The sequence below is a fragment of the Zingiber officinale genome, chromosome 6B, assembly GCF_018446385.1.
Source record: "Zingiber officinale cultivar Zhangliang chromosome 6B, Zo_v1.1, whole genome shotgun sequence".
Classification (NCBI taxonomy): Eukaryota; Viridiplantae; Streptophyta; class Magnoliopsida; order Zingiberales; family Zingiberaceae; genus Zingiber; species Zingiber officinale.
Genome location: NC_055996.1, coordinates 70,651,256 through 70,667,984, shown reverse-complemented (window position 1 = coordinate 70,667,984; position 16,729 = coordinate 70,651,256). Strand labels below are relative to the sequence as shown.

General features: G+C 44.4%; 1 long non-coding RNA gene and 1 pseudogene across 1 annotated transcript; one reads left to right on the top strand and one right to left on the bottom strand.

Annotated features, from left to right (window-relative positions):
- LOC121991103 overlaps positions 1 to 16,729 on the bottom strand; it is a 33,987-nt pseudogene that overhangs the window by 6,808 nt on the left and 10,450 nt on the right.
- On the top strand, positions 3,262 to 5,762 carry LOC121992629. Its single transcript, XR_006114967.1, has 5 exons — positions 3,262 to 3,417; positions 4,415 to 4,475; positions 4,653 to 4,786; positions 4,935 to 4,969; positions 5,549 to 5,762. It is a non-coding gene; the product is annotated as an uncharacterized LOC121992629 (long non-coding RNA).

Here is a 16,729-nt window from a genome sequence, read left to right as displayed (position 1 = left end):
ATATATTGTGTTTCGTGTTTTTTTACCTGAATTAGGTCAAATTCGGGTTAAAAAATCACCACACTAAATATATGAGATTAAAATTCCGGATGAGGGTATTTTTAAAATCATAAGAAAATTAGGAACCCAAAGAAAATTGTTTCATGAAATTCCGAGATCGTTAGGTCCATATTTAGGCCTTCCGAATGATTTTTCTTTTAATTTTTATTTTTCTTAAATTTGGGACGAATCCAGAATTGTCTCAGATTTTGGACTAAACTATTTGCGATGAATTTTGGGACGAATCTGAATTCGTCCCAAATTTAAAAATAAAAATAAAATTTATTATGAAATATATATGGACCTAGAGATTTCGGATTTCATGAAACAAGTTTCTATGGGTTCCTAATTTTCTCATGATCTTAAAAATATCCTCATCCAAAATTTTAACCTCATATATTTAGTATGGTGATTTTTTAACCCGAATTTGACCAAATTCATAATAAAAAATTCACCGCATTTAATATATTATGTTAAAATTATGGATAAAGATATTTTTAAGATCACGAGAAAATTAGAAATCCATAGAAACTTGTTTCATGAAATTCCGAGATCGTTAGGTCCATATTTAGGCCTTCCAAATAAATTTTCTTTTATATTTTATTTTTCTTAAATTTGGGACGAATCCTGGATTCGTCCCAAAATCTGGGACGAATCCTGGATTCGTCCCAAAATCTGGGACGAATCCTGGATTCGTCCCAGATTTAAAAAAAAATAAAAAATAATAGAAAAATCATTCTGAAGGCCTAAATATGTACCTAATGATCTCGGAATTTCATGAAATAAGTTTCTATGGATTCCTAATTTTCTCATGATCATAAAAATATCCTAAATCTGAATTTTAACCTAATAAATTAAGTGTGGTGATTTTTTAACATGAATATGACCTAATTTGTAATAAAAAATTCACCGCACTCAATATAATATGTTAAAATTATGGATGAATATATTTTTAAGATTATAAGAAAATTAGGAACCTATAGAAACTTATTTCATGAAATTCCGAGATCGTTAGGTCTATATTTAGTGAAACATAGATAGTTTATTATTAATTAAGTATGTTAGCGTGTAACGCATGTTTGAATATGTGTTTAAAACTAAAAATATAGATCTACAAATGTCAGAATTTCATGAAACAAGAGTCTATAATTTTCTTATTTTCCCTTATTCATAAATATATCCTCTTCCTTAATTTTAAAATTATATATTGTGTTTCGTGTTTTTTAACTGAATTAGGTCAAATTCGGGTTAAAAAATCACCACACTAAATATATGAGATTAAAATTACGGATGAGGGTATTTTTAAGATCATAAGAAAATTAGAAACCCAAAGAAACTTGTTTCATGAAATTCCGAGATCGTTAGGTCCATATTTAGGCCTTCCGAATGATTTTTCTTTTAATTTTTATTTTTCTTAAATTTGGGACGAATCCAGGAATTCGTCCCAAAATTTGGGACGAATTTCTGGATTCGTCCCAGATTTTGGGACGAATCTGGAATTCGTCCCAAATTTAAAAAAATAAAAAATAAAAGAAAATTTATTTGGAGGGCCTATATATGGACTTAACGAAACAAGTTTCTATGGGTTCCTAATTTTCTCATGATCTTAAAAATATCCTCATCCAAAATTTTAACCTCATATATTTAGTATGGTGATTTTTTAACCCGAATTTGACCAAATTCATAATAAAAAATTCACCGCATTTAATATATTATGTTAAAATTATGGATAAAGATATTTTTAAGATCACGAGAAAATTAGAAATCCATAGAAACTTATTTCATGAAATTTCGAGATCGTTAGGTCCATATTTAGGCCTTCCAAATAAATTTTCTTTTATATTTTATTTTTCTTAAATTTGGGACGAATCCTGGATTCGTCCCAAAATCTGGGACGAATCCAGAAATTCGTCCCAAAATCTGGGACAAATTTCTGGATTCGTCCCAGATTTTTGGGACGAATCCAGGATTCGTCCCAGATTTAAAAAAAATAAAAAATAATAGAAAAATCATTCTGAAGGCCTAAATATGTACCTAATGATCTCGGAATTTCATGAAACAAGTTTCTATGGATTCCTAATTTTCTCATGATCATAAAAATATCCTAAATCTGAATTTTAACCTAATAAATTAAGTGTGGTGATTTTTTAACATGAATATGACCTAATTTGTAATAAAAAATTCACCGCACTCAATATAATATGTTAAAATTATGGATGAATATACTTTTAAGATTATAAGAAAATTAGGAACCTATAGAAACTTATTTCATGAAATTCCGAGATCGTTAGGTCCATATTTAGTGAAACATAGATAGTTTAGTATTAATTAAGTATGTTAGCGTTTAACGCATGTTTGAATATGTGTTTAAAACTAAAAATATAATTCTACAAATGTCAGAATTTTATGAAACAAGAGTCTATAAGTTTTTTATTTTCCCTTATTCAGAAATATATCCTCTTCCTTAATTTTAAAATAATATATTGTGTTTCATGTTTTTTTACCTGAATTAGGTCAAATTCGGGTTAAAAAATCACCACACTAAATATATGAGATTAAAATTCCGGATGAGGGTATTTTTAAGATCATAAGAAAATTAGGAACCCAAAGAAACTTGTTTCATGAAATTCCGAGATCGTTAGGTCCATATTTAGGCCTTCCGAATGATTTTTCTTTTAATTTTTATTTTTCTTAAATTTGGGACGAATCCTGGATTCGTCCCAAAATTTGGGACAAATCCAGGAATTCGTCCCAAATTTAAAAAAATAAAAAATAAAATAAAATTTATTTGGAAGGCCTAAATATGGACCTAACGATATCGGAATTTCATGAAACAAGTTTCTATGGGTTCCTAATTTTCTCATTATCTTAAAAATATCCTCATCCATAATTTTAACCTCATATATTTAGTATGGTGATTTTTTAACCCGAATTTGACCTAATTCATAATAAAAAAAATTTGCCGCATTTAATATAGTATGTTAAAATTATGGATGAAGATATTTTTAAGATCACGAGAAAATTAGAAATCCATAGAAACTTATTTCACGGAAATCCGATATCTCTAAGTTCATATTTAGTGTTTCCAAATCATTTTTTTATTTTTTTTAAAATTTTTTATATTCTGGGACGAATTTTGGAATTCGTCCCAGATTTAGGGTCGAATTCTGGAATTCGTCCCAGATTTGGGGACGAATTCCTAGATTCGTCCCAAAATCTGGGACGAATCAAAGATTCGTCCCAAAAAATAAGCAATGGAAAGAAATTTTTTAATTTATAAGTTAACCCTAAATCTCCTCCCACCCATCTGCCCCTTCACTCATCCCTTCACTGCAACTCTTGCGGCGGCTGATTCCTTCCCGATCGGCTGCGGCACAGGTAACCCTCTCCCTTCTCCCTTCTCCCCTCTTCCCTCTCCTTTCTCCCACATCTGCCCACTTCTTCTCGCGAGGCCGCGGCTGGCCTCGCCTGGCCGCGCGTGGCCTCGCCTGGCCGCGCGTGGCCGCGCGCCGCGCGTGGGGTCGCCTTGCCGCGCGTGGCTGCGGCTGGCCGCGCGTGGCCGCGCGTGGGGTCGCCTGGCCACGCGTGGCCGCGCGTGGCCGCGGCTGGCCGTGGCTGGCGGCAGTTGGCCGCGAGTCGCCGCTGCTAGCACTGATGTCGCAAGATTTGGAATGGTGGAGTACTGATCTGTGAAATTTAGGGCTTCATTCTTGTTTGTTAACAAAGAAAAGCACTGCAACTCTTGATCACTTAGATGTCAATGACCAATGATCTGTGAAATAGGGTTTAGGGCTGTTTTTGGATAAAGATTTGTAGTTCTTCTTGTATATAGATGTACAGTTTAGGGGTGTGGAAGTAATAAAATCTCAACTACACTAGGGCAAAATTTTGATACTAGGGTTTCGAATCCTAAATGTATGGGGAGCTCCAGTATACCATAGGTATAAATTTACCTTTGATTTTCTGTGTACTGATCCTCTTTATCATTACAAATACTTGTAGGATAGTTTTTAGATTGGAATTAATTAATGGAGGGACAAATTACAATAGAGTTGACATGTTTTTTTTTCTTTGATACAAAATTCAAAGGGTGCTCATTATTATTATTATTGTTAAAAAGATTTTCTTTTAAAGAAAAAAACAGAAGCGACCCTATTCTATTTTTTATCTCAAAAATATCCTTATCAAAATATTTTATTTTTCATCTAAAAAATGTCAATTCTGATCCACAATTGCTCTAATATAGAGAGTAATTTTGTTTTTTTCCAAATTTTGTTCCATTAAAATATTATTATTTCAATTTAATTACAATTGCTTCAACTCTATTAAAATTGTTAGAATAATACTATAATAATTGATAATGTTGCTTGTGCAGGTTTCAATTTGGCATGATCTCAGTGTAGTTGAAGACAACTGTATTTGTTCACATCTTTTCGGTATTTCTAAGTTCATTAATATGCATTTAATGATCTGTATATAAAGTTAGCTTTAAATAATTATTTTATAGTTGATTAATTGTATTTCTTCTTTTTGATAAGCTTTTCTTTGTTGTTTTGTCTTCAATGATAAGATTTATTTCTGTTAATAATGTTTAACTAAATAGCTGAATTCAGGTAAAATGCAGAATGAGCGAAGTTGGATGTATAACAAGAATTCAAGTATAATGCAGAATGAGGAAGAGGAGGAGGAGGAGGAGGAGGAGGAGGAGGATGATAATCATAATGATGACTTTAATTTTTGACGATGGGTAAGTTTTGTTAGCTTATTTAAAGAAATTTCCCATAATTATGTATGATGATTATTTGTCTCATGTTTACTGTTTTACACATTAATCAATGGCTTGTTAACTTTTCTAATTTTTATTTTAATTAATATTGTCAATTTGTTTTTAACAGGGTTGGTGAGGCGAACTAAAGGTCCGAGAAAAAAAGTAAGTATTAAGTAACATGTTAAACTTTTAATTTTATTTATTTATTTATTTATTTTCTAATTGCTTTTAATTTATTGAAATTTATTACTACTGCTTTATTAGTTCAAATTGCAAATTATGATTAGAGTTTACCTAACAACCAAGTAACCATGATTACTAAAACACTTGTATCACAAAAAAATTAAGTTTAATTAGTTTGTGTTTTCTTCATTTGAGCTATTTTCATATGTTAGGAAATTTTAAGAATATCTTTCATGCTCTCCATGTGATCACATGGACATAGAATATTTGTAGCTATTGATTGATATGGTGAAATAGGTATTATTATAACAATTTGATGTGCCATTTATATTAGGTTGTATCATATTTACGATGTTTTTACTTAGCTTCAAGATACTTCTTATAATTTTATGACATGGATGGTTCATATCGTTGGTAAATAGGACATTTATTTGAATGTTTAAGGAATTTCACAGTTATGTCTTGTTTCCAATCTTTCTTGTTACATGGGCATTTCGTATTATATTTATAATCTTTCTTGTTACACATGATCTGGTTTATTTGTTTGTTGTTATGTAGGCAAAGGAGATTTGAAAGGGTGCAAAGCTTTTGGGCAGACGAAGATGACTTGATGTATTTTTAGTTTATTTACCTCCTTGGATGGATGATGGACTTATATAACATTTGATTGTTGAACTTTATAATATTTTCTAGAAGCTTGAACAAGATAGATCTTGTAAAATTTGTTGAGATCTTTATATTTGTTGAATTATGAGTTGATCGAGTTCAATTATTACTCTTGTATGTGAAATTAAGATGTGTTGAATGTATATAAATGTTATTTGAATTTGGTGTTTATGTATCTATGGATTGAATTGCAAAAAGAAATTTAATCTGGAAAAAAAATTTAGTATTAGGGACGAATTTCGCGACGAAAACGATTTGTTCCCACTCTATCGTAATTGTATCGAAAATTTTGCAACAAATTTATTATTCGTTGCAAAATTAGGGACAAATTTGGCAACAAAAAACATTTGTCACCGAATTCGTCCCCAAATTCGTTGCAATATTAGGGACAAACTTAGGAACAAAAAATAATTTGTCACTGAATTCGTCCCCAATTTTGTTGCAAAAATAGGGACAAATTTGGCAACAAAAAATTATTTCCTCCGAACTGAATTCATCCCCAAATTCGTTGCTAAGTTTGCAACAAAAAAATTATTCGTTCCTTTTTTGCGACAAATTTGGGGACGAAAATTTTATTCGTTGCCAATTTTGTCCCCAAATTCGTTGCTGAATTTGCAACAAATCATAATTCGTTCCAAAAGTTGGCATCAAACATTTTGGGACGAAAAAATTTTCGTCCCTGATTTCGTCCCAAAAAATTTTGCAACGAATTTTTTTGTAAAATTCGTCCCAAAATGCCTTATTTTTTGTAGTGCTTCTTCCGGGAGTTCGGCGACTCGGATATCTTCGACGTCATCCGTCGATCCATACGCGTCGCTGCCTCCGATCACCCAGACGAGTTCAAGGGCCGGCGGGATGAGATTGCACAGATGCTATTCTCCGCGCCTCACCGCGTCGAGAAGGCCGACGATGGCCGCGGAAATTCGGTCGAACCGATCGATGTCAAAGCGATCGAGGAGGATGACGACCGTGGCAACGCCGTCAAAGCGATCGAGGATAAGAAGGATGATGGTCGTGGCAACGCCGTCAAAGTGACCGATGTCAAAGCGATCGAGGAGAGGGAGGAGGACTCTGGCCGTGTCAACGTCGTCAAAAGCGTTGGAACTTTATTACCGTCGTTGACTCCGTCTCCATCCGAAGAACATAAACCTGCAGATGTCGCCGTCGATTAAGAAAAAGCAGATACGATGAGCCGAGAAACCTGGAAGGTGTCTGTTTCAGAAAATGGCAAGATTCTTCTTAGAAGACAACTCTATGATCCAACGAAGCCATCGGAGCCACGGAGAACATCGAACCCTCCAGTACCTAGCAATCAGGAGTTCCTTCGGGCATTCACAGAGGATCAACCTGCAGAGACTCCTCTAATTACTCCATCCACAGGACATCCACAAGGCAGATTTCAGAGAACATCCAGTACAGAGAATAAACCTGAGATTGCTGTTGCTTAACCTGAGCCTCCCAGATTACTACCAAACATACCTCTAGATGTAAGTTCATCAGCTGTTATAAGTTGTTTCTAGCTTAATTTATATATAATTATATTTGTTATAACAATTCGATCAAATGTCTTAATCAGGATGCATTGCTTCGATCTAAGCTGGAAATCTCAAAGCGCAAGCTTCGCGAAGGCTACTAACAAACTGAAAACGGTATGCTGGATATATTCAACTAATTATTTATTTAATTTCTGTGCGAATTGAGTGTTTGATAATGTCTTGATCCTGAAGGAAGATTAGTGACATATATATTTACTTGATAATCCTGTCCGAAAGATGAATCAACGGACGCTGGGCACGTGGCGCTCTCTGAGTCGCTGATGTAGATCTCCGACGGGTCGTACGAACTTCAGGCGAACCTGCACAGAAGTCGGGACAGGAAGGGGTTCCCGGCGGCGACCCTCCGACGCTCAAGTCAGGCAAAGCTCGACAGCAAGAAAGTGGCTCCCAGAATTGTAGAACACGTACCTCCGGCGAAGTATAGGCTCCTTATATAGAGCGGTGAAGGAGCTCACGCACACCTACCGAGGCAAATACGTGTCCTCAGCCCATTCTTCGGTATGTGTTTGTCAGAAAGCTTACCTGACACCATACTGCTACAGTCCGGGCACGTCTTCGATGGGACAGCAGAACACCTTGTCGCCAGATTTGGAGTATGACCTAGTCATAGAGCATGACAGCTGTCAGAAGATGTTCCTTGTCCTTCTCTCCCTACTCCATGCCGGGGCGTCCGGCCGGCTGGCACTCACCTCCCGTCCGACCGGCCGTCACTCACATCACATCCGGCCCCCCATATGCCCCCAAATGCCCTAGTATGCTTGGGAGATCCTCGATAATGTGCTATGTGGGGACTGTTCGCAGTATGCTACCTTATGTTTTCGACCGAGCGTGTCATCCGCTCGGCCCTATGATCTTGTACCATGAGCGTCGGGGCCCAACTTCCTGCTAGGGCGCCTTCTGCCAGTTAGACACCGGTCGGCCGGCCGGGCGTTAGACCCACCCATATCCGGTCGGCCACCTGGCCATTTGACTTCCATGTGGCGTTGACTCCCCAGAACGGGGGTCCCCTGTTCTTACCGCCGGATCACTTGCCTCCCCTTCAAGTCTAGTCGAAGGAGGCGATCAGTCCGACTGACTGGACTGCGAATCTAGCCGGGCGGCGCCTTCGTGGTATTATCCTCCGCTCGGCCTACCACAGGGATGGCCTTAAGGTTAGTCAACAGCCACATTCCTTGAACTTCCTCGTAATCTGTGCTAATCTTCAACATTAAGGCTGAGCATGCGCTCATTAAATGCTTCGAATGACTGAATGCCACGTGGCGCACTGTCGTCATCGTACGGCGGCGGCGGCGTGGTGCTTTGATGGGATCAAAGCGGCTCGAAATGGACGGTGCGATGCACACTTTGATTCCCGTGACCTGGATCCAACGGTGGAGGCCGCCCGGCCTCCGCCCTATAAAATCTTCGTTTTCTCCTCCGTCGCCTTACTCCTTCTTTCGCGTGCTCCCGGTTAGCCCTCGCGTTCTAGAGCTCCGGCGATCGTGTTCTCTTGCTTCCGTCGATCTCAGGTGCTCTTCCTTCGATCCTCCTTTTTCTTGTAAGATTCTCCTCTTTTCTTTCTCCTTTCCAGTGCTTTCTTTGCCTTTCTTTCCCCAGTTTTCGCTTCCAGGGTACTTTTTTCGCTTGTTGTCGTCTTTCTTCTGCCTTTTTGCCTTTTTGATTTCTCCCGCTCAGACCATGGCTAGTTCTTCTCATCCTGAAGACCAGTCTCTCGGCCCATGGTACACTACCATGCAGTCACGATTCGACCAGCGTGACTTTGATGTTCTGACAGATAATTTTGAAATCCCCGCTGACTTTGAACTTCTTTTAGCCGGTCCCTCCGCTCGGCCACATAGGCCGCCGCGCGGAGCTTTCTGTGTCTTCCCCGACCAGTTTACTGCCGGTCTGCGTTTCCCTGTACATCCTTTCATTATAGATGTTTGTAACTTTTTTGGTGTTCCGCTCGGCAGTCTAGTACCCAACACTTTTCGCCTTCTCTGTGGGGTTGTCGTTTTGTTCAAAATCCACAACATCCCCCTCCGACCGGACAGTCCGAGCCGGGCACCTTCATGTTCCAAGCTCGGCCCAGCCTAGTCTTCTTTAACAAACTGCCTTCTTCCAATAAACATTGGAAGGAGTATTTTTTCTATATTCGTATGCCCGATCAGGCCAACTTCCGGACCAAGTGGCAGGTCGACCTACCCCCTACTCCTGAGCTGAAGAAGTTCAAAATCCGACCGGACTACCTCCATGCTGCAAATATGCTAGCCGGTCTGAGGCTCGACATCAATAAGCTTCTTCACGAAGGAGTGATGTACATATTTGGTCTGAGTCCCATACGGACTCCTCTTCCGAGCGGCTTCGGTAAGAATTTTACTTGCGCGTTTTCTTTGATTGCTAACTGATTTTTCTCCTTTCCTTTATAGCGGACATCGTCATGAAGTCGGTAATGTCCGGCATTCTGAAGAGAAAGGCGGCGGTGCTCGAAGTCGCGGCCGCCAAGGAGATGGAGGCTCTCGGTATCCAGCCGGTCGGCTCGCATGAAGAAGAGAGCGGGACACATGCCGGGGAGTCGACCGCTCAGGCTTCTCTCCCCGAGCCAGCGGTTGGAGCAACCATCAACCAAGAGCCTTCCGCTCAGGCTGACGACTTAGCTCTGGAAGAAGAGCAGCCTCTCCCCAAGAGGCGCCGAGTGGAGACTCCCGTCCGTTCGGCCACGTCTGCTGTTCAACCCTCCGCCCGAGCCACTGCAAGTGCTCGAGGAAAAGCTCCGGAGGTCGAAGCCATTTCGTCCGATCGGACTCCTTCAGAATGGGACGACCCGGTGGCCCCTATTGAGGCTGTTCCAGTCAGCACTCTTCCGCCCTCTCAACCAGTCAAGCGTTCAACCATCCATTCTCAGTTTTCGGCGCCGACCTCTGATCCTCTACCGGATGCTGATCGGACGACCCCAGGTCATGGCCGCACAATACGAGTCACTCTTCACCTTCCCACTAAAGAGCTGCTGCCAGAGGCCGACCAACCGACAGCGCCCGAGCATACCATCACTCTGAAGGGCCCACTAGCTGAGATGTGGGCCGACGCTCGGGCACGCGTCGCACTCATCCCCCTCCGAAATTTGGCCAATAGTCATATGCAGCAGGCCACGGGGGTAAGTTTATTTTCTCCGAGTTTTGTATGCATTCCTTCCGATCAGCCAATAACAACTTCTCTCCTATCAGAGATGGGTGGAGGAGATTGCTGTCTCCAACCGCCTGACTTTAGTAGATGAAGAACTAAGACAACTGAAGGCTACAGTCGGTCCGTCCGGCCCTCAAGGCCCCTCATATTCTGAGCTGCAAAAGGAGCTGAAGAAAGCTCAAGATCTGTTGGCGGCCGAGCAGAAAAAGACGGCCGATCAGGCCCATGCCTTGGCCGAGTCCGAGCGACAAGTCAAGTCGCTCGACACGAAAATAACTTTGGCCACCACTCGAAAGAACACGGCCATTTCCGACTTGGAGAAGAAGAACGTGGAGGCTCGGGGCCTGGAGCTGAAGGTAAAGGAGCTGATGGAGCAGCTTGATAGAGAGAAGGCGGGCCGCTCGGCCGACGCGGACAAACTTCAAAATCTGAAGGATTCCCTTACTGCCTCCCAAGCGACCCTCAAAGAATATCAAGAGGCCGAGCCGAGTCGGGTCGCTGCCTTAAGACAGAGCTACATCCGCTCGCCTGAATTCTCGGAGAAAATCTGCGAGCGGATGTACACAGCCTTCGACTTGGCTATGACCGCCACCACCACGTATCTGAAGTCTAAGGGTCTTCTTCCGGAGTCCACTACTATTCTGGCCGGCGATCAAGTGGCGCTCCTGGACAACATCCCCAAAGACCTTTATAATTACATTGAGTAGACGTCTTTATATGTAGTTAGGCCGCTAGGCCAAAAAATGATCTTTTTTTTTTGTACTTAGGCCGCTCGGCCTAAAGTTTTAAGTTTAATGCAATATTTTCCTTTCGCGTACTTTGTCCTTTTGCTAGGTAATGTGTGTTGTCCGATGGCCTATTATCAGATCTCTAGCATCCGAAAGGGATTTCTACGAAGTATTTGGCGTGACCCTTCCGCTCGACTAAATATGTAATATTCCGCTTTGATAGCAGAGGTCGCTCACTAGAAGCCGATAAGTGCCTTTGAGCTCTGAGCCGAGCGGAACGTAGAGTCGGTCGAACGATATTGACGGTGAGTTTCTCGGACACTTGCAGTCCTTTTGTATTGCCTTCTTCCGCTCGGAATATTTATAAACGCCGGCTCGTTTCTCGATATTTAACGTCGGAGCTCGACGGTCTTCCGCTTGGAGAGTTTATAGACGCCGGCTCATCTCTCGATTTTTAACGTCGGAGCTCGACGGTCTTCCGCTTGGCGGGTTTATAGACGTCAGCTCGTCTCTCGATTTTTAACGTCGGAGCTCGACGGTCTTCCGCTCGGAGGGTTTATAGACGCCGGTTCGTCTCTCGATTTTTAACGCCGGAGCTCGCGCCTTCCGCCGGAGGATTTATAGACGCCGGCTCCCTCGATTTTAACGCCGAGCTCGACGGTCTTCCGCGGAGGGTTTATAGACGCCTGCCTCTCATTTTTAACGCCGGAGCTCGACGGTCTTCCGCCCGGCGAGTTTATAGACGCCGGCTCGTCTCGATTTTAACGTCTGAGCTCGACGGTCTTCCGCCCGGAGGGTTTATAGATGCTCGGCTGCGACATTTCCTGAGCTCGACGGTCTTCCGCCGGAGGGTTTATAGACGCCTGCCTCGATTTTAACGTCGGAGCTCGACGGTCTTCCGCTCGCAGGGTTTACAGACGCCGGCTCGTCTCTCGATTTTTAACGTCGGAGCTCGACGGTCTTCCGCTCGGAGGGTTTACAGACGTCGGCTCGTCTCTCGATTTTTAACGTCGGAGCTCGACGGTCTTCAAGGCTAACTTTAACCCTGTCGTTCAGCGAAACAATGGGCCATCCTTAATCGTTTTTTGCTTCCTGCCTTATAAATACATAGGCGACCAAAGTACATACGAAATTACATTAGCGCACCTCTCATCCCGCTCGGTACGGCTGGAGATGATTGGCGCTCCATGGTCGATCCAGCTGTCGCCCGTCTGCATCCTCCAAATAATAAGCACCTGAACGAAGCTTTTCGATGATTTTGAAGGGGCCCGCCCAAGGAGCTTCCAGCTTGCCAACGTCGCCGGCCGGCTTTACTTTATTCCAGACAAGATCGCCGACCTGAAATGATCTGGGGATTACACGCCGATTGTAGTTTTGCTTCATTCGTTGACGGTACGCCATTAGCCGGACGGACGCCTTGGCTCTCTTCTCATCAACCAAATCCAGCTCCATGTTCCTCCGCTCGGCGTTGCCCTCATCATAATTCTGGATCCGGACGGACTCGACACCGACTTCGACAGGAATCACCGCTTCGCCGCCGTATACCAGATGGAAAGGCGTGACGCCCGTTCCTTCCTTTGGAGTCGTTCGGATGGCCCATAGGACGCCCGACACTTCATCCACCCAACTTCCTCCCAAATGGTCGAGCCGAGCGCGCAGAATACGTAGAATTTCCCGATTGGCCACTTCGGCTTGACCATTGCTTTGGGGGTATGCGACGGACGTGAAGTGCTGCTCGATGCCATAGCTTCTGCACCAATCTTCGAGCAACTTTCCTGTGAATTGCCGCCCGTTGTCGGAAATAAGTCGACGAGGGATGCCGAACCGGCAGATGATGTGCTGCCAGATAAACTTCTTGACCTTCTGCTCGGTGATCTTGACTAGCGGTTCGGCCTCCACCCACTTAGAAAAATAATCGACCGCTACCAATAGAAATTTCCGCTGCCCAGTCGCCATGGGAAATGGACCCACAATGTCCATTCCCCATTGGTCGAACGGACAGGACACAGTAGCTGCTCTCATTTCTTCTGCCGTTCGGTGTGAGAAGTTATGATACCTTTGGCAAGAAAGGCACATCGACACGGTCCGAGCGGCGTCTGCTTGTAAGGTTGGCCAGAAGTATCCGGCCAGCAGGATCTTCTTGGCCAACGATCGTCCGCACGGATGCCCTCCGCATGATCCTTGATGTACTTCCTGGAGGATGTATGCTGAGTCTTCCGAGCTCACGCATTTCAACAGCGGGTGAGAGAAGGCCTTCTTGTATAATTGATCTCCAATGAGTGTGAACCGGTCGGCTCTCCTCCTTAACAGCTGGGCTTCATCCCGATCGGACGGTGTGACGCCTGAGCGCAAAAACTCCATGATGGGTGTCCTCCAGTCGCTCGGAAACGTGAGGCCCTCCATCCGGTCGACGTGCGCCACCAAAGATACTTGTTCAATTGGCTGCTGGATGGCGACCGGCGTTATTGAGCTTGCAAGTTTGGCTAACTCATCAGCCGCCTGGTTCTCTGTTCGGGGTATCTTTTGGATAATAACCTCTCTGAAGTCGGCCTTGAGTTTTTCAAAGGCTTCGACATAGAGTTTGAGACGAGCATTGTTAATCTCAAAGGTACCTGTGAGCTGTTGAGCGGCCAACTGAGAGTCTGAATGCAACATCACCCGTCCGGCTCCTACATGCCGGGCAGCCTGTAAACCGGCTATAAGGGCTTCATACTCTGCCTCATTATTCGTAGCTCTATAATCAAGTCGGACGGATAGATGCATCTTCTCTTCTTGGGGAGACAACAATAATACATCAATACCGCTCCCGAGTCGAGTGGACGATCCATCCACAAATATCTTCCACATGGCTTCGGGCTCTGGCCTTTGCACTTCGGTGACAAAATCGGCCAAGGACTGCGCTTTTATCGCCGAACGAGACTGGTATTGAATGTCGAATTCGCTCAACTCTGTCGTCCATTTGATGAGCCTTCCGGACGCTTCAGGACTCAACAGCACTCTTCCCAATGGACTATTCGTCCGGACGATGATTGTATGAGCCAAGAAATAAGGACGGAGGCGCCGAGCGGCGAGGACCAAAGCGAAAGCCAACTTCTCGAGCCCGGTGTAGCGAGATTCAGCATCTTTTAAAACATGGCTCAGAAAATATACAGGGTCTTCTCCACTCGCTCTCACTAGTGCCGAGCCGACTGCTTGCTCGGTTGATGACAAGTAGATACAAAGCGGCTCGCCCGCAGCTGGCTTGGCTAGTACCGGGAGAGAGTTCAAATATGTCTTCAAGTCTTCGAAAGCCCGATCGCATTCTTCGTCCCAGTGAAACTTAGCGGCTTTGCGCAAGATTTTGAAGAAAGGTAGGCTCCGGTCGGCGGTTTTAGAGATGAACCTGGACAGAGCAATTATCCGACCGGTCAAGCGCTGCACTTCCCTTAGATTTTTGGGAGGCGGCATCTCTTGTAGAGCTTTCACCTTGCTAGGATTTGCTTCGATACCCCTCTCGGTCACTATGTAACCCAAGAAACGTCCGCCTTTTGCTCCGAACATGCACTTCTGAGGGTTCAGCTTAACTCCGTATTTCCGCAGTGTTCGGAAAGTCTCCTCCATGTCTTCGAAGAGATCAGCCGCTCGGACGGATTTGATGAGAATGTCGTCCATGTATACTTCCAGATTTCGCTCGATCTGCTCTTTGAATACTTTATTCATCAAGCGTTGATAAGTGGCTCCCGCGTTCTTCAGTCCAAACGGCATTACATTATAGCAGTAGGTGCCGTCGGCTGTAACGAAGCTGACTTTTCTTGATCTTCTGGGGCGAGCGGCACTTGATGATAGCCTTGATAAGCGTCGAGCATACATATCAGCTCGCAGCCCGCGGTGGAGTCCACCAGTTGATCGATCCGAGGCAGAGGATAAAAGTCTTTCGGGCATGCTTTGTTGAGATCCCGAAAATCTATGCACACTCTCCACTTGTTGCCCGGCTTGGATACTAATACTACGTTCGCCAGCCAGCTCGGGAACTGTACCTCGCGTATATGACCAGCCTCCAGAAGCTTCTCAACCTCCGCCCGGATGATGGCATTTTGCTCGGCGCTGAAATCCCTTTTTCTCTGCTTCACCGGGCGAGCGTCCGGTCGGACATGTAGCTCCTGCTGCGCTATGCTTGGTGAAATTCCGGGCAGCTCATGCGTCGACCAGACGAAGACATCACAGTTTCTCTGGAGGCATTTGAGCACTTCCTTTTTCTGGTTGGCCTCCAGATCGGACGCAATGAAGGTCATGGCCTCCGATCGGGTCGAGTGAATCTGCACTTCCTCTTTTTCTTCATAGATCAAAGATGGTGGCTTTTCAGTGATAGCGTTTACCTCGATCCGGAGCGTCTTCCGAGCGGAATTGGCTTCTGCTCGAACCATCTCGACGTAGCATCGCCGAGCTGCTAGTTGATCTCCCCGTACTTCTCCTACTTTATCCTCCACGGGGAACTTGATCTTCTGGTGGAAGGTGGAGACGGCCGCTCGGAACTCGCTGAGCGACGGTCGCCCCAAAATGACGTTGTATGATGAGGGAGAGTCGACCACCACGAAGTTTGTCGTCCGCGTCCTTCTGAGCGGCTCCTCTCCCAATGAGATAGCCAGTCAGATCTGTCCGACCGGCTGAACTTCGTTGCCCGTAAACTCGTAGAGGTGGGTCGTCATGGGCAGCAGCTCGGCTCGATCGATTTGCAGTTGGTCGAAGGCTTTTTTGAATATGATATTGACCGAGCTCCCTGTGTCAATAAAAACTCGGTGGATAGTGTAATTGGCTATTACCGCTGTGATGAGGAGAGCGTCGTCATGAGGCACTTCGACTCCTTCCAAGTCTTTGGGTCCGAAGCTTATCTCGGGTCCGCTCTCCCTTTCCTGACTGCAGCCGACTGCATTGATTTGGAGCTGCCTGACGCTAGCCTTCCTTGCTCGGTTCGAGTCGCCTCCGGTCAGACCACCAGCTATAATGTTGATTTCACCTTGGGAAGTGTTGTTTCTATTCTCTTCTTCCCGAGCGGACGGTCTGGGCCGCTCCCTGGACATCCGAGGATTGTCTTCACGCCTAAGAGTATGCTGCCGTTCGGGGGTCTGTCTCTGTCGGCGATCAGATATAGTCCGATCGGCTCCGTGAGTTCTCTGTCGCCTGTCGGACGATGGTGATCGACGGCTGCCACTCCGGGGAACGGGATGGGCGATCAGGGGAAGACTCCGATAATCTCTGGTATTGTGCGTGTCCGTCCGGTGGAATGAGCAGAACATGGGGGTCCACTTCTTTTTTGGCTTGGGCCGCTCGGCTGCAACTTCTTGGACATGGGACCTAACATGGGGGGAGCGGATTGCTTCGGACCTTGGTCCTCTTGGTGGCTGATGAGCATTGTGCGGCTTCCGCTCGGCCGGAGGAGCCCACTCGGTTGGAGTTTCCTTTCTTCGGGCTGCTTGGGCTTCCTCCACATTGATGTATTCGTTGGCCCGATGCAGCATATGATCGTAGTCTCGGGGCGGCTTCCGAACGAGCGAGTGGAAGAAGTCCCCGTCCACGAGGCCTTGTGTAAATGCATTCATCATTGTCTCTAAGGTGGCTGTTGGAATGTCCATGGCCACCTGGTTGAACCG